The sequence below is a fragment of the Micrasema longulum genome, unplaced genomic scaffold, assembly GCF_059751315.1.
Source record: "Micrasema longulum isolate JH-2025_06_02 unplaced genomic scaffold, ASM5975131v1 h1tg000140l, whole genome shotgun sequence".
NCBI classification, from domain to species: domain Eukaryota; kingdom Metazoa; phylum Arthropoda; class Insecta; order Trichoptera; family Brachycentridae; genus Micrasema; species Micrasema longulum.
Genome location: NW_028277346.1, coordinates 314,160 through 342,056, shown reverse-complemented (window position 1 = coordinate 342,056; position 27,897 = coordinate 314,160). Strand labels below are relative to the sequence as shown.

General features: G+C 34.2%; 1 protein-coding gene across 1 annotated transcript in view; it reads right to left on the bottom strand.

The window, feature by feature from the left end:
- Positions 1 to 23,855: 23,855 nt before the first annotated feature.
- LOC148284216 (polypeptide N-acetylgalactosaminyltransferase 1-like) overlaps positions 23,856 to 27,897 on the bottom strand; it is a 62,688-nt gene continuing 58,646 nt past the window's right edge. Inside the window, exon 13 of the mRNA XM_088242477.1 lies at positions 23,856 to 24,924. The gene's annotated coding sequence lies outside the window, so the exon portion shown is untranslated. The remainder of the gene's footprint in view (positions 24,925 to 27,897) is intronic.

The following is a 27,897-nucleotide window of genomic DNA, read 5'->3' as shown; positions in this document are numbered from 1 at the left end:
ATTTATACTTTTTTTCATGAACAACATCAAATGAATTATTTTTTAATTCGATCAATTTACATCGATCAATTTGTTCCATCTCTAACATTTTTGGAAAATGATGTAACCTTGTAAGGACGTCGTTAATAATTAGGTTTATTTTAGTTTTAAAGCTTATTTTATACATTTATGTTGATTTATATGTCAAGCATTGTACTAAAAAAATTAATTAACACGCCAGATACTAATGATTTTTCGTGTGTCAATATAAATCACTCCTTAGACGTTACTACAAAGTTATGTCCTCAATTTTGCTGACAACTGTCATTCTAATCACGCTATATTTTAAGGACTATAGACACATTTGCATTGTCCTAAACAGTATCGGTTCTTTAAATTTACCGTTTGGATTTTATTACTTAGGTTCTTATTTTAAAAAAATATTTTTTTAAACAATTGAAGACGCGCAATTGTTGATAATATTTTTGTTCTGATAGTAAGCTTGTTAAAAAGGAAAACCATAAACTGAAATGTTCCGAAGAAAAGTTTTCACTCTCTGTTGCAATAAATTTGAATCATCTTAACTTCTTAGGGAGTGAAATCCAGCCTTGTCTGCAAGCATTTTTACATACTCTGAATATTATCGTTATGTATTTCATTTTGTTTCAAAATGTGCGCTAGAAAAATTATAGTTAAATAAAATATGCAAAAATTGAACTGGCAATATGTGTATATAAAATAATTAATATTGATACTAGTCTTCAATGAGAAAAGGGGAGCAAGTGGAGAGGAAAAGAGGAGAGATTAAGGAAGAGAAAGGAGATGTTTCTTCAGGCGTGATTTAAACAGAACTATTGTAGAATCATCTCTCATACTAAGCATAACTATCGCAATTGTCGTTTTTATTAAAAAATGACAACCATAGAAAAATAAAACTGAGATAATAGCAATTTTGTGAAAAGGGTGAATAATCAAATCTACACAAAAGTTGGAATGTTTTTAACTTGACGATAAATAATACTTGCATTTGTTTTTTTATAATATAAAAAATAATTCAATTGTGTAAATTTATTCATTTATTATATATACGGCCTAAGCCAATGTCTGGTAAATACGACGGGTGGGGTAGGATTTTGACGGTTTGGCTATCCTTGCAATATGTAGCCGAGCGTTGTCACGCTGCAAAATCACTTCGTCGTGTCTCTCCTCGTATTGTGGACATTATTCCTTCAATGCTCTGCTCAAACGCATCAATCGTAGTCGATAGCGATCTGCCGTCATGATTTTGTCAGGTTAGGGGGGGGTCATAATACACCACGCCCGGCTGATCATGGTGCAAAGCCTAGATTATGAAGATGTTCGGTGATGTTCTGACAGAGCATGGTCACCGTCACAAGAATTATATGCGCTTCAGCTGCAGATTATTCTTTTTAAAAGTAATGCAGTGAAACTCCCTGCTAATACTCTTTTTTTTTTTTGTCTCGAAATTCAACATGTTTAATAGGGTGGGTCGATAATTTTTTTTCTCCGAATTTTGAAATGAAAGGGGTCTTAAAAGCTGCCTTTTGGATTACCTGGAATCCAAGAAATATCGAAAAAAATATTTGATGCTGCTTTTGGCCTTCAACCAGAGTTTGAAGTTTTCGAAAAAGTCAATTTTTTGCACTAAACCGGCTGTCATTCCGTATTTAAGTACGCAAATCAGTCCAATTAAATCTCATAATGTGCATTAAACCTTATTAAATAAGCATCTAAGGGCGTGAGTTGCACTTTGTTTTGTAATAAATGGGTAGCATTGTTTTAATGAGCCATTGTTTTCGTCAATTTTCGCCAGGCGCTCAACGTAATCAGTTCCGGGGAGCGTAAACTTTTTGCATTTCGGTAGTTTTAAAACGTGTTCAAATCCGTGATGTGATTAAGTTATATCTTTACTAAGAAAAAAATAATTTTATCCATACAAATAATTAACAAAATGTTCAGACAGTGATAAACTTCAAACCTCGGTTGAGAGCCAAAAGTAGCATGGAATATTTTTTTTAATAATTTTTACGTTCAACAATATAAACAAACTATCACGCCGTTTCCCCGTAAGGGTAGGCAGAGAGGAAAGAACGCCACAACACTCTATCTTTGCATACAGATCTCGCTTCCTCTATATTCATACATATTCTCATGCACGCGCGCCGATTATTCCGACATTTGACATGTCCATCTTCAAGTATTTGTTACATTTGGTCATGCCATGTCTTTCTCGGTCTTCCTCTATTTCTGCATCCATCAACATTCGCATTGTAAATATTCTTAGCCGTTCTTTCGCTGTCCATTCGCTCTGCATGTCCAAACCAGCGCAGAGCTCCTTTATTAATGTTGTCGATAATGCTTGTCTCAGCCTTACATAATGTACGGATCTCAACATTTGTGCATCTATCGTGCATAGTTTTACCACCATTCGCCTGAGAGATTGCATTTCGACAGCATTCAGCCTACTTTCATCCCTGTTTTTCCAAGTCCATACTTCGCTCCCATACCACTCCCGTACTCCCGGACCAGGACTCCGTTGTGTACTGCTAATTTTGCCTCTTGTGACAAACGTTCAATGTGATCCAAAATGCAACTTTTTAGACCCCTTTCACTTTGGCGTCTAAAAAAATATAAAACTTCATACATCATCGGCCCGGCCCACTATGAAAAAAAAAATTTACACTTCGGCGGAATAACATATACTGTCATTTCAAGTCTAATGGTGGAGCTTCACGATGAAGTTGGTTGAGGTTTTGCCCGATGTAAAAAGGTTAAGATAACTAATTCAAGTGCTTATTATTAAAAATATTTCAGTTATTTAAACACAAAAAGATTATTATAAAAAAAAATAACTGCGTTTTTCACACAATCATCTTTTAGGAAAGTGCGTTGGTTATGCTTAGAGCAGATGAAAAATGATTCCACAGTCATATACTTGACAATAATGAGCCGATTACAAATATTTTTATTCTTCTTTGAAAATGATTCTTTGTCAATGAGATCTGCCCATTCGTGTAAGAAAGCCTGTGTTAATTATTGTAAATAAGCTGTAAGCTAAAAATGTATGCATTTTTAAAAATGTACTTACGCATATATAAAAATAATTAATGTAACTTATGAGAATAGACGGCAATATCTATTTATTACATAATATTACATGTTCTTATAGTCATACAAATAATGCATTTTCCAAGTATTGTATTAACATCGTTGTGTATTATGGAAACATCTTGTACAGTTATTTTTTTTGTAAAATAATAACAAATTGCTGTTGAAAAATAATGAATCCCTCTTGTCAATGAAGCAATCGGTTCGCCCAAGAGTGTTGCCAAAAAAATGCAATTTACCACGAGTGTCATCCCATGGGAACACTAAAATATATTGTTGACCAAAAGTGCCATCTAATGGTGCACCAAAAATATGCGTCATCTCATGGTAATTCTAAAATTACGCCATTAAGTGTCATCCCATGGTAACACTCAAATATGCCATTGACCAAAAGTGTCATCTTATGGTTACACCAAAAATAAAACTATAAACTCGAGTGTCGTCTCATGGTATCACTAAAAATATACTGTAGTGTAATCTCAAAGTAACACCAAAATTATACATTTGAGTTTAAATGAGATGCATGGTAATAATAAAGTCCGCAAGTGTCATCTCATGGTAACACCTAAAATATGTTGTTGACCAAAGTGCCATCTAATGGTGCACCAAAAATATGCGTCATCTCATGGTAATTCTAAAAATATACCTTTGATTGCAAGTGTCATCCTGTGGTAACACTAAAAATATACTTTTAAACACAATTGTCATCTCATGGTAATTCTAAAATTACGCCATTAAGTGTCATCCCATGGTAACAGTAAAAATATGCCATTGACAAAAATGTAATCTCATGGTAACCTAAAAAATATGCCATTACAACAGAGATAAAGAACATTTAAGAGAAGGTAATATAGAAGTCTAGGCATCTACAGGGCTTATGACCTGTCAATGGCTGGTTTAAGTGGCCACTTTACACACTGTGTAACATTCACCATTCTGCCCATATTTGAACATCTATATTCCTTCAATTCTTTCATCTGTTGATGTTTGTGAAGTTAAAGAGCTGAAACCTTTATTTATGCGGGTAACATTCATCTAATTGAATTATTTCACCTACATACTAGGCAACGCCTGAAAATGTTATTTTTTCAATTTTCATACTTCTTCATGGACCAGGTGGATTTATCAACAATATTTTGAGTTTGTCCAAATTTTTGTAGACAAGGACTGGATTCAACTCCCTGGGGAGCTGTTTATATTAACATATTACAACAGAGATGAAGAACATTTAAGATAAGGTAATATAGAAGTCTAGGCATCTACAGGGCTGTCACCTGTCATCAGCCTGTCAGTCCTTGTCTACGAAAATTTGGACAAACTCAAAATATTGTTAAATATGCCATTGATTAAAGTGTCATCTCATAGTGGCATGCGATTCGGGCCCTTATTGCACATACATTTCATACGAAATATAAATGATTTTACTTTGAAGTGAATGCATAGTTATGAAAATTTGTCCACAATTCATTTAAAAAAAGCATTTGTTGCAAAAATGGTATATTCACAACTTCTGAATGGACTTTCTTCCAATGTTTTTATTTTATTTAAAAAACAAACGCTTTGATTAATGTACAATGATGTTTTATTAATCTCCAAGATTTTATTTCAATGTACGCGTGTAATTATAAGATAAGATTTTTAGTGTATGTACATTCGTAACTTAGTCATAATATATAAACACATAGTATTTTTTCTACATTTGATAAACTAACAATAATTAAAATAACCTAATGTTAACTAATGTAGTCTGTTTTATTAATTAGTCACAGATTGTACCTTCAAGACAAGAATCAAGGCGACTCGGGACAATCTGTGCCTTATCTTATTCTGAGAAAAGGGAGTCAGTGCTGTGTAAGGTCCTGGCGTCACTGCCACCTGTATAGATCTATGCTGATAGGTCCCAGTAAATTAGTTCTCGCCCTCCAAGCCCGGGTCTTCCGGGATCCGGGCAACTGTGAAGAGGCCGAGTATTCTAATATTGCTGAATCTCCCCCTCCAAGCCCAGGTCCTTAAGGCTGTAATCTGGTAACACGAACGCAAAATTACAAAATCGTACGATTTTGCCATTTTAAAATGAATGTTTTTTTTTTAATGGCGCAATATCGATTTCGTTTTCGTTATCGTTTTCGGTAAGGGCAGGTATGGAGGTCATACAAACGTAAGTAAGATGTTGTTTTAAATGAAATATTACAACCAGAATTGTATTTTCTTTTTAAGAGAATAAATCTCTATAATAAAGGTTTCAACTAAAATATTTCAATAATTTATTTTTTTTAAAGTATCACTGAAGGCATAATTTTACGTAAAAATAAAGGAAAATGTCACAAAAATGTATGTGATTTAAAATGCTTGTATTTCTTTTCAAATTCAAAAAATTAAAATTTGTCTTCGGCCTATTTCATGTTCAATTTATTATCTTTAAATTATTATGACAAATTTTAATTCAATACTTAGTCTTTATTGAGAACCCAGATACCTAAGTTCAGTCTAAATTTGAAATGGCGTAATCTGTCGGTCTTGTCGGCCTCGTGGTGTAATGGTCAGCGCGTTTGCCTGCCATGCGGGAGGTCTCGGGTTCGATTCCCGACACGGTTGATATGAAATATTTATTTAAAAAGGGTGTTTCCACACCAGAATGTTTTCATAGTCCCTGGAATGGTACCCGAAGCGTAAGAGTGATCATCTTACCTTCGTGTGACAAAAAATGATCAAGATATGCTGCGATTGGTGTACCAATGCAGTGCCCTAGGCAACATTAGGTGCAGAAAGAGAATTATGATCAATCTGCCGGTCTAAAAGTAATTATATTTTATTTACATACAACTTACATAAAAGTATATTTTTTAACGGAAATACCTTTAAAAAATATTATTTTTTATCTAATTTAAGTTTTTTTATTATTGCGCGATTAAAAAAAACATTCGTTTTATAATAGCAAAATCGTATGATTTCCTAATTTTGCGTTCGTTTTACCAGACTACAGCCTGAAAGCATCAGGCTCTTAGGTAGGGGGCGAGCGCCTTAAAGACGCTACTTCTTTCGTAATATAAAGCGTCACTCTTGCATTTATATAATCTGCCTTGCTGAACATGTCTAGAAATATCTAGAAGTTTCAGAACGATTAATTCTAGCGCGGTGTTTATTCAATCTGCAGTGCCCTGAAAGGGCTCTGGTGATAACTCTCACCGAGTTTCGGCTACCTTTCATTGGGCCGAAAACAAACCTTTGCGAGTATCTCTTTAGTAGTTCCTACAGGGGTATCTGTACCACGAAGAGCTGAACATGTTAATGAGTTGCCGAAAGAGATTAAGGATGCTGGGTCTTGCGTCGTTTCGTGAGATGGCGATGATTATTGTTAAAAACAAACATCGATCTAGGCACGTAGAGTGTCATCAGAAAGTCTAAATTAATAACCAATTGTTGAAATGATTATTGTAAATAATATGTATTATAGTCCTTAAAATTTAGCTTGATTAAAATGACAGCTGCCAGACTAATGTCAATTGTGATGTGAAATTACTGATCATGTACCGATCAAATCGAGTTTTTTTCATACAAACATGAAACTCTGTTCCCGAAAATTGATATAAAAACACAAAAACAAGCCTATTATAGTGTGTTTAAGACCATTATTCACCAAAAAATAAGACATTTATAATTTTTTCACAAACAACATCAAATGAATTATTTTTTATTTGATCGATTTACATTGATCAATTTGTCCCATCTCTAACATTTTTGTAAAATGATGTAACCTTGTAAGAACGTCGTTAATAATTAGGTTTATTTTAGTTTTTAAGCTGATTTTATACATTTATGTTGATTTATATGTCAAGCATTGTATTAAAAAAATCAATTAACATGCCAGATACGAATGATTTTTCGTGTGTCAATATAAATCACTCCTTAGACGTCACTACAAAGTTATGTCGTCACTATTGCTGACAACTGCCATTCTAATCAAGCTATGTTTTAAGGACTATAGTTAAGGAATTACTAGAAGTGGTTAAAATGAATATTTTGTTCAACTATCTAAATAAACATTACACATATGTATAATGCAAGAATTGCAGTTTTAAAATGCTTGGACACTTCTGAAGAAGTTCATTAATTATTTTTATTTTTAATTCTGTACTATTCATAATCATCCGCCTCATGGGATAATGGTCAGCATGTTTGCCTACCACGCAAGAGGTCTCGGGTTCGATTCCCGACACGGTTGACATGAGATATTTATTTATAAATGTGTTTTTACACTAGAATATTTCTTATTCTGTGGACTGGGAACTGAAGCGCAAGCGATCATCTTACCTTTACCTTACTCCAAGATACGCTGGGGTTGATGTACCAACACATTGCCCTATGCACCATTAGCTGCAGAACGGGAATGATGATGATATTTTCTAGGTAATTGTAAAAATAAGTAGGAATTTGTTGCGGCCTTGTAGAGCAGAGGTCCGAGGCTCGATTCCCGCTCCATTAATGTCCATCATTGTCAGCGTCATCATTTTCTTCGCAGCATACCTCCGTTCATTTTTCGAAGAGCAGTCACACTGTGGGTGTGCCTTTTTTAATAATTCGGTAGTGCTATGCCTGAAGGGTATATCTGTCACTTTTTCCCAAACGAACATTTCTGCATAAGACATGCTGAAATCTGATGCTCTTTCATATGACAGCTTGCCCACCGCATACCGCACACCGCATCTGAGGACATAAGTGTCCTTGGCGGTGCCCACATACACGGGAAAGTTGCTCGTTTCCGAACGAGAGAAGCTGTCCGAAGGAGCTCTCTGTAATCTGGTAGCAAGAAGGCAATCTAGTAGCAGAAGTCTATAATATGCACTTGACTGGATTGAGAAAAGAGGGAAGTGAATTCTTCACTGACTGGGATTAAATTGATTGGACATGATCAATTCGCCGAAATGATAACAAAACTTTTTAAAAGCCTCGAAATTCTTTTTGGAAGCCACCAGATCTGTTTAACCAACAGGGCCACGGATAGTAGCGAGAAGCTCCATTCAGTAATTCTAGAGAGGGGGAAAGGGACAAGACCACAGGATGTGTTCAGAAGACTGATTAGGATATCCGCAGCAGCACGAAGGGGAATCAACAATATTGAAAACATCATTTGATTTTTGATTAAATTTACCATGACCTGATAAAAACTGCGTAGTCCAGTGATCGGGATAACCCAAGAAGATTCTAAGTATATACAGGGTGTTCTTTAAACCCTGTCACATCCGAAACCACGATGATCAGTATGGGCAAGAAGACATATTAGCATATTTAAAAAATATTTAGAACAAATATTTTTTTTAAAAATAAAATATTTAAATAAACAAATGGTTGCTTACTTCTGCAGGGGAGCGCGGTCGTGCGATTGTCGGCGTATCAGACTCCCCCCTCCTCGTTTTGTCCCTGCAGAAGTAAGCAACCATTTGCTTTTTTTGATATTTTATATTTTTAAAATTTATTTGTTCAAAAAAATTATTTTAATGTGCCAATATGTCTTCTTGCCCATACTGATCATCGTGGTTTCGGATGTGACAGGGTTTAATGAACACCTGTATATAAAATGTCAAAATATTTACGTTTTGGGACTTATAATCCTGCTGCGCAATCACATATTTGAATTTCACCGGTGTAAATATGGAAAATAAAAACTGCTTTTTATTAATTATTTATTATTTATCACACTATTTATTGCATTAAACCGGTGGTTCGCAAGCCAAATGTCAAGAAAAGCAGTCACTTCAGTAATTGTAATTAAATTTTCTTTTTTTGTATAGGACACTCCTTACTTTTTTGCAAATGCAATATACTGTATTATTTTTTATAGTAAACGTAAATTTTTCGCCAATGAACTGTATTTATTTACGAGGAAAATAAAAAACAAACCGACACAAGCGTTAAATTAGAGATTACACACGCGTTGACTTATGACTGATAACTTAAGCATGTTCACTATTGTTCATTGTGATCGCTCAAATGCGATGCAAAAGAAAATGACAGATTTACCCTTTTGCCATCCCACTATTGAACTGAATTTTATATCAACCTTGTCAATTAAAACCGAGATCTCTTGTGCCCTGGGAAAGCGTGCTGACCATTGCACAACGAAGGAAACAAATGTCCATACAATATGTTAAGGATTGGGAGAATTGTAAATGATTATCCTTGTAAATAATTGTATGAATGATCAGATCTGGCTTAGGCTGTTTTTATTGTATAATTGTTAAATATAAACTAAAAAAATAATGTTTTGTACCACTGTTTAGCTTTAATATCACTTTTCATAGAATTATATACGTATAATGTTTATCCGTTACTAAATCGACTGTCAAGTTTCTTAGCGAGGCATCTCCGAGTCATCATCTCATCATCATCACATCAAAAACTCCGCCTGTCTGAGTTTTAGCATCTGTACCGCAGGAGTCAAATTAAACAAAATGTTCAGGGCCAGCCCTATTCCAAATGCTCTCGCAGCCGAATTATATATTTTATATGTAAATACACGAGAAATACTGCTTTCTCATGCCACAATCATCAGTGGCGCTACAGCCCATTCCTCCCTGCACCCCGCCGCTCTTCTCCAGTTCGTCAGGCCAATCGCTCTAATGTCACTTTCCACATTATCCAGCCATCTTAATTTTGGTCTGCCTCTGCTTCGTCTGCCTTCCGGAGTGGTATAAAGAATCTTTCTCGGGGTACGGTTATCATTCATTCTGCGCACATGGCCAAACCATTGTAATCTTCTTATTTTGATGAATTGTGCAATGTCAGGTTTGCCATACAGTGCCTCTAATTCATGATTAAACCGTCTCCTCCACACTCCGTTTTGGTTGACAGCACCAAATACCTTCCTTAATATTTTTCTTTCGAATACTAATACCATATTTTCATCTCTTTTGGTCATAACCCAGCATTCGGCATTTAGTTACATTGGTCTTTTCAATATAGCCAGTTCCAGGAGAAATATTGATATTTAAGTCCTGTTTGTTCCCAAAAATCATATAACATGTTTTTTTAACATTCAAACTAAATTTATTTAATCTCATCCAGTCGGCTAGACTATTGAAATTAACAACATACTGCGCATGCCCACACGCAATTTTCAATAAAAGAAATTGTACAGGAAATGGTACAACTTATTACAACTTAAATGGCACGCTGATTATTCCGACTTTTGACATGTCCATCTTCAAGTATTTGTTGGTTTTGGTCATGCCATATCCTTCTCGGTCTTCCTCGTTTTTTGCATCCATCAAAATTCACATTGTATATCTTTTTAGTTATTATTTCACTACCATTCACTCTACGTGTCTAAACCAGGGCAGTACTCATTCCTCAATTTGGTCGGTAATATTTCGGCCTATAATAAAATGAAAAATACAAAAACACTGAATTTCCTCAATGTTGTAACACAATAAAATTCAGACAAGGGAATAAAATATGCCTTTTCTAAGCATTTTGATGTTTTTTTTTATTATTTGTAATGACACTGGTTGATGGTTAATTGCCTATTCATCTTGACCAACATTTTACAGGAGATAAAATAAAAAGAATTTAAATGGTTTTTATGATTGGGCATTTATTTTTTATTTGAATAATAATTACAGGGTTATAAAAGTGTCCATTTTACAATGTTATTTCCCTTTTCGAAATTGGCGACCTTCTTTTAAAAACATCAAATATCACAAACTGAGAAGTATTTAGTAATGTTTCAACTGAATACCATGGTTTTACTATTGTTTCAATGTCTTTTAACTAAATAAAATCATAGATACACACTTTAAGTTCACTATATACAAATTGAACATTGTATGTAGGCATAGAATTAAGAATATTCCAGACACCGCATACACACATCAAACAGAAGGCGACTAAACCACTCATAAAAGAGTAGTTTTACGTTTTGACGCGTTAGTTTCATTGTAGACGTCGCTCAGTACGCAACTCCTGATTTGAATTCAACTATGCTGTGTCCTTTTAAAGTGTAGAAATACTGCTAGGATCTTAAAGAAAAGGGATGGGATAACGTCTTATGTGTAATTAGCAAATTAATGTGTAAGTAGCAAATACATTACTTAAAAATGGAACTATTTTTCCATCTGTCAGATTGTTGAAAAAAAAAAAAGAAATTTCGTTAGTGTTGCCAGGGTAGTAAACTTTTTTACCTTACTTTGCTCATATCTAATGAGAGAACTAATGAAAATTGGACCTCGGATTAAACAACTTTTTGGTGGACATTTGACCGACATTATTTTTAAAACATCAAATATTATTTGACATGATTTTAAAATATCCGTTTTATGTAAAATAAAATTTGTTTTATATTTTAAGTTCAAAGTTCATTAATTCAATTACTCTTATCAAATGGGCCTTTACTTATCTACTCTGTTGTGTCAATCTATGTTTCCGCGTGCACAATAAAATTTTAGAGAAATTAACAGATTGCTATTTTTTACCTTACATTTGTGTTGTGATTATATTTTTTCCCACCGTGCAACAGTACGCGGCGACTTCACGAATGCGGGCGGCAAAAGTGGGGGGATTTTCGAACACAGTCCAATGTATTCAAATACGATTCTGCGCTTCTTCTGGACCATTCTTAATTCTATGGTTCTTTCATACAAATTGATGTGGACAATTGCTGTTTTCATGAAAACACCGTATTTTGTATTAAACAGTGAATTTAAGGTACCTATGATTGTTTTATAAATATTTGGAAATAACGATTGTTAGGACGCATAGACAGAATAATAAGATCCAATATAATTTTTGAAAATTTAGAACATTTGATGTTTTTAAAACTAGGTCTATGAAACACATTTAAGGATTAATGTGTCTGAAACTGTTGGGTTAGATGTTTTGGGCATTAATCGTCGATATGTACCACTGGTGATAAGTATCTTGTACAACCCAAAGCAATTTATAATATGATAAACTATGTACCTTACGTAATAATGTATATATATATATATAAGTCTGTTATTGTCCCACAGCTCATAGTATTGTATGTGAATATTGGCTTTATCTGTAACACTGCCTATGATTAAATATTTCAATAAATGCATTTATACTGGATTATTGTCGTATTTTATTATATTACCTTAAGAGGATAATATGCGGTGGCTAGGAATCTTTAAGAAAATAAAACTCCTTCTCAACTATAAATATTTTATTAATATATTATAATAATTTCATAACATAAGAACATTTACAAAACAACTCTTCGTTATAAATCTCAATTTTCAAATATTACCTATTTTTATTTTTATAGCAAAATTAGTCATCAAATTAAAAATAGCTGATGTGACTAAACAACTATAAATAATTTCTAGCAACACTACGCAGCATTCAGAATCGTCGGTTCCATGCGAAACATGTGAATCTGCCAAGCCGACTTTAAATGAGAGGAAAAATATACTTTCTCATTAACTTTATCTACATTATATTAAAATTTTAATTGAATTTAACTCTACCGCTTTCACTGTGATTTTGGCAAATTATATGGAGGGCTTTGTCGGATATTGTCATTCGTCCTCATGACCAAATTGCAAACACGAATGATAGAAAAAAAACTATCACAATAATAGCCTTGTTTAATAAATTTAATAACATAAGCGCTGCTTTTCTAAACACTTTTACAGCGCATATTTAGTAGGTAAACGCTCTATCAAAGTGTTTTCTACGGCTGCAAGAGCGTTCAGAATAGGAGCCCAGATTAGATTATTATATTCACGATCAAACGTGACACTAAATATGACATCATGGGTGCTGGGAAATACTCTATATGTTGGTGGACCATTAAGAAATCTTGAATTTTCAGCCAAATTTCCATTATATATATTTTCAATGCATTGTAAATGTCACTTGTTAGTGGCCGATTGAAAGCCCTGTAATTTCACAGTTCCTGATGTGCCCTTTGTCAATTTCTGCTTTCGACATTTTACCCTATTCTAATACAGATTTTATTACTTGTAATTAATGCCAAAAACAGTTCAAAACAAAAAACAACTCACATACGTGTTTACCTCGCCTGCGTCTTGACGAAAACTGCACTCAGTCATAAAATATGCTATTTCTTTATGGTCATTAATATTTTTATATTTAAGTTCAGACGTTCGCATGGACTTGACAAATATCCGTATGCAGAGACAAAACTTAAGGTGAGGAAAGTACATTCTAATTTCAAATGCAGAGAATAACCCGAAGGTGAAGACAATAGAATGTACTCTCCTCACCTTAAGGTTCGTCTCTGCATACGGGTAAAAATGTTCATTAAATAATACCTATCAGCATAAAGTTAAACAATCAACAGTAAAATCATCAAAAATCGATTCATCAAAACAAATTCACATGTCAATTTGAGTGAATAAAAATAATCGGGTTGTGGTCCCGTGGCTAGTATTGCGGACTCACGAATCAGAGGTCCGAGGTTCGAACCCCACTCTACCCCAACTTGGTTCTCATTTTCTAATAGTGAGTTATTTACAACTCAAAAAAAATAGAAATATTTGGATAAATTATAAAAATGCTAATATTAATTTTAAAAATAAATAAATAATAATAATTGACCTGCAAATATGTAATTTGTACAACTATTTAAATAATTTGAATTTTAAAGAATCGATTTCCAATATTTAATACACATGTAATTAAAATTATTATACTTAAAACGTATCCGAAGATAATAAGTTATTTTTAAACCGTTTTGTATTTTGGCAATTAGTATTGTCGTAACTATCAGAATTCTCCTATCTATAACATTATGAACTACCTTCACAAAGGAAAAAAATCATCTTGTCAGTTTTTTAAAAAAATGCTACTAAAACTGAACATGAATATGTTTAAAAAAAAACAGTTAAAGTGCTTAAGACAGTCTGATGAAAAGTAAAGAAATCAAACTATTTTGCTATTTTAAAACACCGTTCTTCCAAAATCAAAAAAAATATTTTTTTAAGATACTTCTGATAAAAAAATATATTTCAAATTTTATGTAACTAAAATAAAATTACATATCGGTCAGCAGATTACATCTCTTGAAAATTGGTACTCATTTAATACGAGTTAAAGAATTTAGTTATAACGATCTCGGATGCAACGAGGAACCATTCACCAGCATTTTATTGTATGGTTTTCTCCATACATCATCTCCAACAACGGCAGTTGCAGACTTTGGATTGGTCGCGGGATTCAAATGGCTAAAGAAGCAATTAATCATTTGGAGAAGATTTGGCGAGATCGAGGTATATTAATAAACACAAAAAAACGGTTGATGGAAGCCCTGGTATTCTCCGTTTTCTATATTCCTACAAGAGGAAGAGGATCGATGCATTCGAGATGTGGTGTTGGAGAAGGCTGCTGCGAGTGCCTCGGACAGCCAGAAGGACGAATGCATCGATACTGGAAGAGCTCCATATTACAACTCGTCTATCAGTGGTGTGTTTGAGAAGAATACTGTCTTTCTTTGGACATATTGCTAGACGTGAGCCAGACAATCTAGAAAAGGCAATAATGTCTGGCCGAGTTGAAGGTAGGAGAAGCCGGGGTAGTATCCTATATAGATGGACTGACCAAATAAAGGCGGCAACGGGGCTTAAATTTGATGAGTCTGTTCATCGGGCTGAGGACGACTGGAGTGGAACAGACTAATCAGAAGTGCTCATGGGGGTCACGATCCTCGGCATTGAGGGACCGACTTGGAAGAAGAAGATAACGAGCGACTTCACAGACATACCGAATAAAAATATTGTCAACGGCTAAGGAAAAACTCTTAAATCGTTAAAACCAAAATTTTTTAAATAAGAACCTGAATAATAAAATCTCAACGGGCGGCTAACTTAGAACCGATGCCACGGCTTTTAAGAGTTAAAGAAGCATTATTACATTCCTCAGGAATTTGGGTATGAGAATTCGATTGTTAATAACAATTTATTGGACGGAAGAGAAAAATTTATCATATCACAAGTTTACAATTTTACACGGAAAAAAAAACTTAAATATTTTTTCGTCTCATGGTTTAGTATTATATTCCTTAAAATATAGCTTGCTTAGAATGACAGTTGTCAGCAAAAGTGACAACATAATATTATTTATATCACTACAGAGATGGGTAGAATTTTTGTTTCAAGATTATGGATATTCGAGCGTTTACAGGGCTTATGACCTGTCATAGGTTGGGTTCAAGTGGCCACTTTTATGTAGAATTCTACAACATTCCCCATTCCGCTTATTAGCGAATATCCATATCGGTGACATTTTTGGTTTTAGTATATATGTCATGAAACAGGGAAAGCTTTCACTAGCGCGTTTGGAGCGCCATCTATGTATTTGATATTGAGGTTAAGTATTAAAGCAAATTACTTTATTTATGTAGCTAAGACTCTATCCGAGTTAAATTAATTACTAGTAATCGCCTGCAGATGGCTCTGCAATTTTATTTACTTAATTTTGACCAGATCATGTTTTTACACAATATTATTTTTGGTATGTATATATATTTACATATTTATACACACACAATTCTGGGTTTTTTTTAAAGTGGCCACTTGAACCCAACCTATGACAGGTCATAAGCCCTGTAAACGCTCGAATATCCATAATCTTGAAACAAAAATTCTACCCATCTCTGTAGTGATATAAATAATAATATACCTACTCCCCCTTGGGATAAAAAAAAACCCAGAATTGTGTGTGTATAAATATGTAAATATATATACATACCAAAAATAATATTGTGTGACAACATAACTTTGTAGTAACGTCTAAGGAGTGATTTATATTGACACACGAAAATCATTCGTATCTGGCATGTTAATTTATTTTTTGAATACAATGCTTGACATATAAATCAATATAAATAAATAAAATCAGCTTTAAAACTAAAATAAACCTAATTATTAACGACGTTCTTACAAGGTTACATCATTTTACAAGAATGTTAGAGATGGGACAAATTTAACAATGTAAATCGAAAGAATAAAAAATAATTCATTTGTTGTTGTTCATGAAAAAAGTATTTAATGTCTTTAGTAAATAATTGTCTTAAACACACTATAATAAAATCATTGTTTTGGGTTGTTTTTGCATTTTTATATCAATTTTCGGAAACAAAGGCATGAAAAAACTGATAAAATCGATTTGATCGGTACATGATCAGTGATCAGTAATTTCCCATCACTAGTGACATTAGTTTGGCAGCTGTCATTTAAATCAAGCTCTATTTTAAGAACTATAGTTGTTAACATAAGTTGCGTCCGTTTTTTTCTAAATTGAAAACCGAGCAATTTTCTGCTATGCAAGATATTGTGTTACATATATTATTTTACAGTGAAATCCTGAAATAACGTCCCGCACCTTGCATTTTTTCGCAATAGACATATAATTTTTGTAGTCTCATTGAATTTTTAATTTTTTAACACTTAAAAAACCCAGTTTTACGTTTTTTTTCCAGCAATTAACTTTGCAATCCACACTGAAAACTGACAGCTCGAGAGTCTGAAGTTAGTTTCTATCATACCAACTTTTTTATTCAAATTCGTAATTTTAAAGACAGTTTAATGTGTATAGCGAACATTTATGGCCGCCATTTTAGTTTTTTTGACAACTCGGGAGCCTGAAGTTAGCCTTTAATCATTATGCCAACTTGTTGGCAGGAAAAAAATTCCAATCCCTACTGAAAACTGACAGCACAAGAGTCTGAAGTTAGTCTCTATCAATAATGATATGTATAAACCAACAAGTTGGTTAAGTTAAATCGATAATAGAAATTATTGCCGCCATTTAAAAAAATATATATTGCCGCCATTTTCGTGTTTTAGTTGTAAGTTTAACGATAATTTAAAGTGTTTTAGAGACATTTATAAATATGACATTCAAAAAGTTGCAATAAAAAAAATGGTTCAAACATTGCTGAACAAATATTTAAATAAAAAATAATTTGCTGAATTAATTTTTTCACTACCCTCCATTTACATTTTTTTTGTTAGTCCCTTAAAAAACGTAATTTAGGGGTCTTACTGTATTTGACTTTGAAAGCTTTGAAAATGGAATGTCAAGGGTTTTATCATCCCTACAGTTGTGATCCCGTGGCTAGTGTCTCAGACTCGTGGATCAAAGGTCTGTGGTTCGAATTCCACTCTACCTCAACTTGATTCCCATTTCCTAATAGTGATTTATTTACAACTCGCTGAAAATGGCCCTCAAAATGAAATATTTAGGTAAATTATAAAAATGCAAAAATTGATTTTTCATTAAAAAAAAAAAGTATACGAAAGTGAGCATTTTCTACACCTCCTTTAGTTTGTGTTCAAACGAGGGGATAAAGCCGCCGAAGCTGCTAGCGATATTTGCGCAGTGTACGGTGAAGACGCTATGAATTATTGGCAAATTTGTTGTAAAATATTGGAAAGAAACATTATTGAGTAATTTTTGTCATAATTTGATATTTGGGAAAAAATAGACTAAACTTATGTTAACATCCAACATATACTAAGCGTGTTTGGCAACAATTTTTAAGACCCCAAGGGCCGGGATTACTCCATAGTATACCACCACCGCATACCACTTCCCATGAAGTTAAGGACGTCATACAAGTTTTGCGTAGGTACATCGATATATATACGCGCTAAAGTGACATACCTTCATTATGACGTCATAGTTGAAGATAAATTCTCCCGAGTGATTACAAAGATACAATGTTTGATTATGTCCAAATGCTTGCAGACTGGCTGGATTTCCTCCCTAGAGAGTTGTTCATATTAAAATTTATTTCAACAGAGAGGGAAAACATTTTTGAGAAGGGAATATGGAATTCTAGGCATTTACAGGACTTATGACCTGTCATTGGCTGGTTTAAGTGGCCACTTTACACACCGTGTAACATTCACCGTTCTGCCCATGTTTGAACATTCACATTTCCAAACTGGAAACAAATCGGAAAATTGTGATTTGGTTCAGCCGGATGAATCTCACCCGCGTGATAAAGGTTTCGGCTCTTTTACTTAATAAAAGTCAACAGATGGAAGAGTTGAGGATTGTCATTGTCACCTGTCATTGTCAAAAGTCTGCAGATAGAAGAATTGATGGAATATAGATGTTCAAATATAGGCAGAATGGTGAATGTTAAACCAGCCAATGACAGGTCATAAGCCCTGTGAATGCCTGGACTTCGATATTCCCTTCTCTAAAATGTTCTTCATCTCTGTTGTAATATGTTAATAAAAATCATGTTCAAGTGAGCATTTTGCGGCCACTTTTTACCACAGAAGCCTATTTAAAATATAAATGAGAACTACATAAGAAAGGAACGCCGACTAAATTTTCGGGGTCAGGCATTGCTTGGATTCTATTATATGACGTCAAGATGACAAGTCGGTACAACAAACCGAGGTAGATAGAGATAGTACAGAAGTTAAGTATACCGTCTCTGTATGTACTGATGAAGATGGCCTTTATAATCGCGGCCCTGGACGTTCACTTGAATGAGGACATTCAATTGACGAGACAAGAGAAGTTTTGATGGCACATCCTTAGTTTTAAATAAGACTCGGGCTACATATAAAAAATAATTAAAACTAGATTTAATAAAATTATTTAAGTATTTTAGTGTAGATAAATGGAAGGCACATGATAACATTAGTCTTATTTTTTAGCAAGCCTGTCAGTCTAAAATTTTGTTATAATTTACACATTTCAAAAAATCATCTTAAAATAAATGCAAAAAATCATATTTCATCCAAAAAGTGGCTTTTTACTCCAATTGTTGAATTTCTTAATTAATTATTAAAAAATTAAATATTACACGCATACAATTATATTTATGTACATAAAAAATCATATAGGAACAGAGAATTTCACATCTTTTCTTACTTAACCCATTCATGATTTATTTATTTAACTTTTTGTACATGATGTTATTTGTACAATGGCGGGCTTATTGCCAAATGGCAATTTCTTCCAACCAACCAATAAAATAAAAGTTTTATTTTTATAATTCAAGTTACAGAACATATTCAATAGAAAATAAAGATTAAAAAGCTCTATAAATATGGAAATAAACGTATTTGTTTATAAATTACCTTAAATAAAAACCATTATTCAATGGGAAAAAAGAGGAAGAGGAAAGGAGAGATTAAGGAAGAGAAAGAAGATGTTTCTTCAGACGTGATTTAAACAGAGATAATGCAGTAACATCTTTGATGGTGGATGGAAGATGATTCCACAGTGGAGCCGCATGGACACTATATGAGTTAGAGAATAAAAAGGAATTGTGGATGGGTATTAAGAGAGTGCCTTGAGAATTAGAACGAAGAGGTAAACCATGAACTGATAAGCGTTGAAATTTTCAACAGAGGTCAGGAAACCATAAAACATAAGAAAACTATAGTTGAATTGTTTTTTTTTTTTTCAAAAAAATCATATATTTTATCAATTAAATCCCAACACATAACTGGATGCTCTATCGTCCCCAATTCCACCTCAATCCCAAGGGAAACTTCCTTTCCAGCAGGGTAGTTTCAGGCTGGAATAAATTGCCAAGTCTAGTTGTCCATTCCACTTCGGCCAACCAGTTCAAAAACCGTTTGGATGCTTTTTTTGAAGGAAGAAGAACTTGGACAAAAAGCAGTACACGAGATGGTAATGAAATTCAATGTAAAAACAGCATACATATAGACGGTGCTTTAAGGCCAGACCATGAAACTTGAATTATTTGAATGAATTTTTTTTTTATTATAATTTGAAAATGGAGACAATCGTTAATGTCTCGGACTAGCAACCCTTCCACAAACCCCTTCTCTAGTCCGCATATGGTGCACATTACGTTATTGGTGTATCCTGATTTAAAAAAAAAACTTTTTCAATACAAAAATAATATTTAAAAAAAATTCATTAGGATATTTTTAAAGGTACATCATAAAAAATGGTCCTCTGAAGTTTAGCAATTTGGCCCAAAAAACCGTGCATATGAAACTTTTTTTTTTTTAATGAAAATTTCAGCATGAAATTCCGAAAAAAAAATTCTTCATCGTGAATGGGTTAAGCAGAGTACACACGAGGACAATACTGTCCTATTCCAGATTCGTGAGCAGCATCAGCTGCGCAGGACAGGACAGTGGGACAATACAATTCGACCGTAATGTGGAACACTGCAAAAATGGATACACGATGGCATGAGCAATGGTGGGGATAAGACATTGTTCTGCGGAGATAGCCTCCCCATCTATCTCTAGGACAATGTCTCGCCCTATTATCGTGTCCTCCAAATCTCTGTTCTCCAAAAGCTGGGACAGACAGTATTGTCCTCTCCTTGTACGAAATTGATATTTTAGTACCAACTATGGAGAGTATTCGTATAGTAAAATCATAATTGATTAACACGTTGATCGCCGTGTCGGCCATCGGTGGCCGACACCGAGGTATTCCAATTGGGCCGTGTCGGCCACCGGCGGCTGACACCCTCATCTCCTCAAAAATCTCCTCAAAAATACCTCAAAACAAATTAAATTACTGTTTTTCGATCTAATATTAAATTAAAAACCTAAAAACGTAAAAACATTTTTTGGGCATTTTACGAAAATCCTATTGGCGATCAATGTGTTAAAAACAGCTGCTAAAAGTAGCTAATTTAAATGAAATGCAATGATAAAATTGATGGCAATTGTGTATTTTTTTTTTTTTTTTTTTTTTTTTTTTCCTCTTGTTCCCGTTATTCATTGCTTTGCTTATGCATACAAAGCTTTTTTCCTGGTGTGTATATTTTGCACAATAGTTATATTTCACGGGCCTGAGTCGATTCCCTCATTAATTTTTTTCATTTTTGTAACCATGGCCTTTAGAAAGTCAATGTATTTTTCGGAAGTAGCTTCATTTTTTATAACTTCCTCTGGGTTTTCAAAAATTTGGCTGAATTGTGCGCACATTTGTTTGCAATTGTGTATTACACACGCTTTAAAAAATAATTTTAAATTTTACAATAAATGCAAGACTATTTTTAATGAACTATGTTCTTATTGCATGGGACATTCACAGTTTACATAATAAATGTCTTAAATATATGTATTTAATCTATACATGTGAGGTAATTGCTGCAACTATAGTCCTTAAAATGAAACATGATTAGAATGACAGATGTCAGAAAAAGTGACGACATAACTTTGTAGTAACATCAAAGGAGTTATTTATATTGACACACAAAAACTCATTTGTATCTGGCGTGATAATTTTTTTTTTATACAATGCTTGAAACATAAATCAACATTAACATATAAAATCAGCTTTAAAACTAAAAGAAAACTAAAATAAACCTAATTATTAACGACGTTCTTACAAGGTTACATCATTTTGCAAAAATGTTAGAGATGGGACAAATTGATCAATGTAAAATTGATCGAATAAAAAAATAATTCATTTGATGTTGTTCATGAAAAAAGTATAAATGTTTCATTTTTTGGTGAATAGTTTTGTTAAACACACTATAATACACTTGTTTTTGCGTTTATTATATCAATTTTCGGAAACAGAGTTTCATGATTGCATGAAATAACTGATAAAATCGATTCGATCAGTGATCAGTAACTTCCCATCACTAAAGAAATTAGTTTGCCAGCTGTCATTCTAATCAAGCTATATTTTAAGGACTATAGGCAACATCAAAACTAGCATTTTTAAATTTCATAAAAAATGTGTTTTAGTGCGTAAAATTCTGATTTTGAAGTTAATAAAAAGGCTGGGAGCCCAATAGGCCACTGTGGGTTTCCCAAATGTGCTGCTAATGAGCTTAGGTCACGAGCCAGGAAGCAGAGTGTAATGCTCTGGCAAAAGGTACCGGGTCACTGGAACTGATAAAAGCGTACTTGCAAAGTTTTGCTTTTGACCTAATAAAGCTCAGCCTAAATAAATTAAGAGTTCTTACTAGAGCTTGCCCAGGGCACTGCGGATTGAACAAACACCGCGCTAGAATGAACCTTTCCTAAACGTCTAGATGTAGGTTCTGCCGTGCAGATGAGGAAACACCTGTATACATTCGATTCTACGTTCTTCTTCCTTTCTGAGGCGGGATCTGGAGCATGCGGCCGCGGTCTCAATTCGGAACTAACACTGTATTCCTCCACTGTCATACTGGGAAGTTAGAAAATGGAGGTCTAGGCATTTACAGGGCTTATGACTTGGCTGTTTTAAAAAATAAAAAACCGCTGATCTACTTCATTTTGCTGATAATGTCTGTCTCAGGCTTGCATTCTGGACGGATCTCGACGATTGTAGGATTGGAAAAAGTTACACATAGATATCACAAATCGGAGATTCAGAAAGGCCTGAAATTGCCGCATCAATTCGTTGTATGAAGGATAACAATATAACGGATATATGGAACTTACACCTGGATAGCTATCAGAGAGGCGTCACAAAACACATTTGACGGCTTTTAGAGATGCGCAACGATTGTGCTGAGCATGTGTATTTGATTGATCACAAATTGACAATACTGCAGTGAGGGGTACAATGAAAGCTTTAACGTTTCTTTGTTTTGGTATTTCCGCGGTTTGATTGTAAAGAAATATTAAATTTTCGCTTAATTAGTTTTTGAAAAATTGATAGCGATATGCGAAACTGAAGAAAGACACAAGTCTTTATGAACAGTTTCGGGAAAGGGGTGGATGCTTTCATTGTATACACATTCTATGTGATGCTTTACATCATAAAAGGAGCCTCATCCTAGGGAGACCACTGGTTAAACCTGAGGATGTTAAAGAGCTCGCCCCCTACCTAACAGCCCGATACTTTGCGGATCTGGATTTGGAGGGGGAGATTTAGCAAAATGTAAACTCTCGCCTTCCACACTCTTTATAGACCTGGGCTTGGAGGGCGAGAACTATTCACGGGGACCCGTCGCAATAGATCTTCACGGGTCGCAGTGACGTCAGGAGCTTGCATAGCATTGACCACCCCTCTCTAGGAATAAGAATAATACCTAGTTGTAGTAATTACTGGATTCAGATAGGGAAACAATGGTGATAATTAAATCATCGGGGTTGATGGACATTGCAAAGTGATCAGAAAAGTAGACAAAGGGTGCAAACATCACATGGATCAATTTTTGCAATATAATTTGCATCTAAAAATCATACTTGTAAATATAAATATTTTCCTTTCATTTGTTAAAACATTAACAAAGTATTAACTAAATTAAAATAATAAAAATAAATAATTTGAATTAATCGTACACAAGTCATTTAGGCAAGTTTGACAAAACTAAACAAAACGTGCCACTTTGCTTTCAAAAATATTTTCAAATACGTTTACAATCGGAGAAGTCTAAGCTGGCTGGAGTAATCACTTTACACTCTTTGTAACATACACCATTCTGCCTGTAGGTGGTTGACTTCCATATTCAGGCAGGGTATTTTTCGATTCTTTATACAGGTAACCCCCGTTGATCGTGGGGGCGATGCGTTCTGGACATGGCTGCGATCAGCGGAAAAAAATTCAGAAGAATTTTATCACGGAACTGTTTTGGATATTTTTCAGCTGATTTAAACATTATTTTAAGGCAACGCAAGTCTGATCGTTATTCAAACTGATCAAACCAATCTTTGCTTGCTTTAAAAACAATTTCTCTTCAATTTTTTTTTATTGATCGCACTTTACACTCGGGCAATTTAAAATCCGTACCTACAACTGCAATTCTACCACCATTTAGATTATTTTTAGTTTCGTTTCGTCACAATAAAATAAAGTTGTGATTTTATTTTTTGTTATTTTCTATAATGCTTTATGTACTTTTAGCTGTATATTGTAAGAGCCCTCTGGGCGTTTATTAACCCTCCCTCCCCAGTGATGTGTAGCTAGTACACATTGCGTCTAATAACTATAATATCTTTATAAATATAATAAATATTGGGTTTAGATTTTCAGTATTCCTCCATTACACATTTGCGTATCCACTGAAATAATTTGTTATTAAATAATAAGTACTTATTAGGCACAAAAAAAGCATTTTATCGGAAATGGGGATAAATTATACTCACAATATACTAATGTTTCGCATTGTTGCGTATGAAGAAAAGAGTAAGGAATTTACGCCCGTCGCAGTCGGTCACGTAGTCCAGTACTAGCTACTTAGTATTAATAGCTCTCGGGAAGTTGGCCTGGGTGCACGTGGGAGTCGTTAGCGATACCCAATGGTTTTTTCATGTTTTCAGCAGTTAGATTTGAAATATTATCATCTTTGAAGTAAATTATGGTTAATTAAAGCCATTCCCTATAAATATTACATTTTTCCCTTTTTAAATCTCTTATTTTTTTTATGTGTAGTGACTACACAGCACCGTAACGCGCGGGTGTTTTTAGGAAAGTAAGGGAAAGATTAAATAAATAAATGTATCTTCACAGATTGCAGTGATGTCAGGAGCTTGCATAGCACTGACCCCCACCTCTAATAATAAGAACGTCACTACATTGCGAAAAAAATCGCGTTATAACGAATCCGCACTCGCCGGGGTCGCAATCAACGGGGGTGACCTGTATATACTTTGTTTGAATATTACATTCGCATGCGTGTTAGCCCACTATGGAGAACGAAAAAATGGACAAAACAAGTGACATCTATTGTTGAAAAATGGTACTGGTTTTCTCCATACTTAGTTCTCTATAGAAGGCCAATGTGAGCGCAAATATAATATTCAAACCGAGCATATAAAAATATTGCATATTAAAGCTATTGTTGGTTCAGTTTTACATAGAACAGTTTACTCCTCTTGCGTTCTGGTATCCATTCTTGGGTTTTTGGGTAGATTTAGATATTCTTGATTCCTGCAAAAAATATTTTTTATTACTACTACTACTACTACCATCACGCCATTTCTCCGTAGGGGTAGGCGGAGAGAATGGACTTGGCATACATTCCTAGCTTCTTCCACATTCATACATCTTGTCATACATGCCCTTCGGTGCTGTCTGCTTTTGACATGACCAGACTTAAGATTTTGGTTTATCTGATCATGCCACGTCTTCCTCGGTCGTCCTCGTCTCACGTTGCCCTTCATTTTTGCCATATATACTTGTTTTACCATTCTTTCGTCGTCCATTCGTTCTACGTGACCAAACCATCTCAGAGACCCTTTCTTAATCTTATCTATTATACTTGACTCAGATTTACACTCTAGCCCGATTTCATCATTCGTAACCTTGTCATACATTGATTTCCCACACATTCGTCTAAGAGATCGCACTTCGACCGCGTTCACTCGGCTTGCATCCTTTCTCTGCCAGTTCCATGTTTCACTTCCATACATATGTGTCGGGACTAAACCTCCGTTGTGCACTGCCAGTTTAGCTTCGATTGACATATTTTTATTAGACATTACTTAGCGCTTAGTGCTCCGTTTATTTTGTTGCCCGCATTCACTCTTCTTTCAACATCTTTTTCTACTCTTCCATCTCTTGAAAACATGCCTCCCAGATACACAAATTCTTCTACTTGCTAGAGACATTCGTTGTTTACATTTATTATGCAGTCAGTAACCTCACTTCCCCTTTCAAATACCATCACTTCAGACTTACTTTCGTTCATCGCCAATTCGCTCTCCAGGCATACATCGTACATTCTAGAGACTATTTGCTGCAAATCATCCAAAACAGTGTGGTAAAACAAATAAGACTGAGGATATATCCACATCACATCACCACATCCGTGAAAAAGAAAAGGTTCAAAAGTGATTTTTGCGATACTCATATCTTAAACAAAATAATAGTTATCCATTCTTGTAATCAACATTATTTCTAGCAGGAACGCTGGATTACAACACCCTCGAATGTCGTCGTCAAATTTTTCTCGAGAAATATTTCTATAAGTTGTACCTGTAAAAATAAAGATTGAGGCAAAAGACAACAATAAAATATTATTTGATTTTGTTAACGTTTTGCCAATTAACAAACAGTGTCAGTATAAGATAATGACAGATCATTTCCTCGATTGCAATTTTAAATCCAAAATAAGCCACCAGATCATGACCCGACAAGTATCGGCAGAGCAGCTGATGGTACCACGACAGAAAAACTACTACGCTGACAGAACAATGGGTAGTGTAGTACCAAAACTGTACAATTTAATACCAGCTAAAAATCGTGAAGAAAAAACCTAATTTCATTTTAAAAAATAGTCAAAAAATTATTAAACAGCAAGTGAAACTTAAGTGTATTAATATATTTTATTCTTCAATTATTATTAAACTATGTACTTACTTATAAATTTAAAAAAAAAAAAATGTAATGTAACCCGCAGACAAGCTTCGGCTTTGCGGGAACAAAAATACAATTATGTATGTTACTTATTTGTTAAAATGAATAAAACTTGAAAAAAAAAAAATATATATATAATCCAAATGTACTGAAACAGATCAGTTTTTATGTTCCCGATAATTATACTAGAGCGAGATCTCACGCACTGTTTTACACACCCAGAAGCGCGCATGCTAATGCAAGTCAGAATTCGCCCATTAATAGGACAATTCGATTGCTGATGACGGCTTCTGCGGATAACTACTCTCGTTTTTGGCTCTTCGCGGACGACAACAAAATTCTCAAAATAATTCAAACTTTACAAGACTGCTTTCTTCTTCAATCAGACATTAACTCTTTTAACCGATGGTGTAAAGTCAATAAATTAGAACTAAATATTAAAAAATGCAAAATAATGTCATTTCATAGAACAAAACAACCAATTTCCTTCGAGTACCTATTAGAAAACTCCAAAATTGATGTAGTCAAGTCCATCAGAGATTTAGGAGTTGTTTTGGACTATAAACTGACATACAACGAGCATATAGATAATACAGTAAATAAATCACTGAAATTACTTGGCTTCATTAACAGAATATCCTCTGATTTTACTAATGTCCGTACAATCAAAATTCTTTATTGCTCAACTGTTCGCCCTCTTCTTGAATATGCCTCAGTGGTCTGGTCTCCATTCTATGTCAATCGCATAAATCACATTGAATCAGTCCAACATCGCTTGCTTCGAAAAATAGCGTGGATGCTTGGACTAGAGAGAGATAATTATTCTTATGCTGAAATAGAGTCGATGTTAAATATTTCTAGTCTACAAAAACGTAGAACTAATATTGACTCCATATATATGTTCGGCATACTAAATGGTATAATCGATGTTCCATCATTACTGGGACAAGTAAAATTCAATATTCCGACTCGTAGATTGAGAAACAATGAAGTACTGTTCATCGATCAGCATAGAACAAACTATGGCCTAAATTCTCCAATGACCCGCCTTTGTCGTATTGTTAACTCAAGACAGGATCTGGACTTTTTTGGTTTAAGTTTACAACGATTTAAACGAGCACTAAATAAGTAGTCCAGATCTTGTCTCGATGTCCCTTATGTTTGTCAATGCTTCTTTCTTTTTTCTTTAAATGTTTTAAACTACTCTTTTATTGTAATATTTAAACCTTATAAATTGTAAACATGGACAATGTCCGTTAATAAATAAATAAATAAATAAATAACGGCTCTACTCGGGGTCCCTATCAGGACGCCTACAGCTGAGGTGTTTGAACGAGTAGGTGTTCTGAACGTCAGGCAGCTGTATGCTGAGGCACTTCTCGTTCACACTAAAAATAAAATTTACTATACGAGCTATGAAACGCGTCTTAAAAGAAAACAGCCATACATGGCACCTAAAATGACAACATCATTTGGTCGAAGGAGTCAAATATACCTTGGACCAAGATATATAACAATATACCATTTGCCACAAAAGCAGATAAA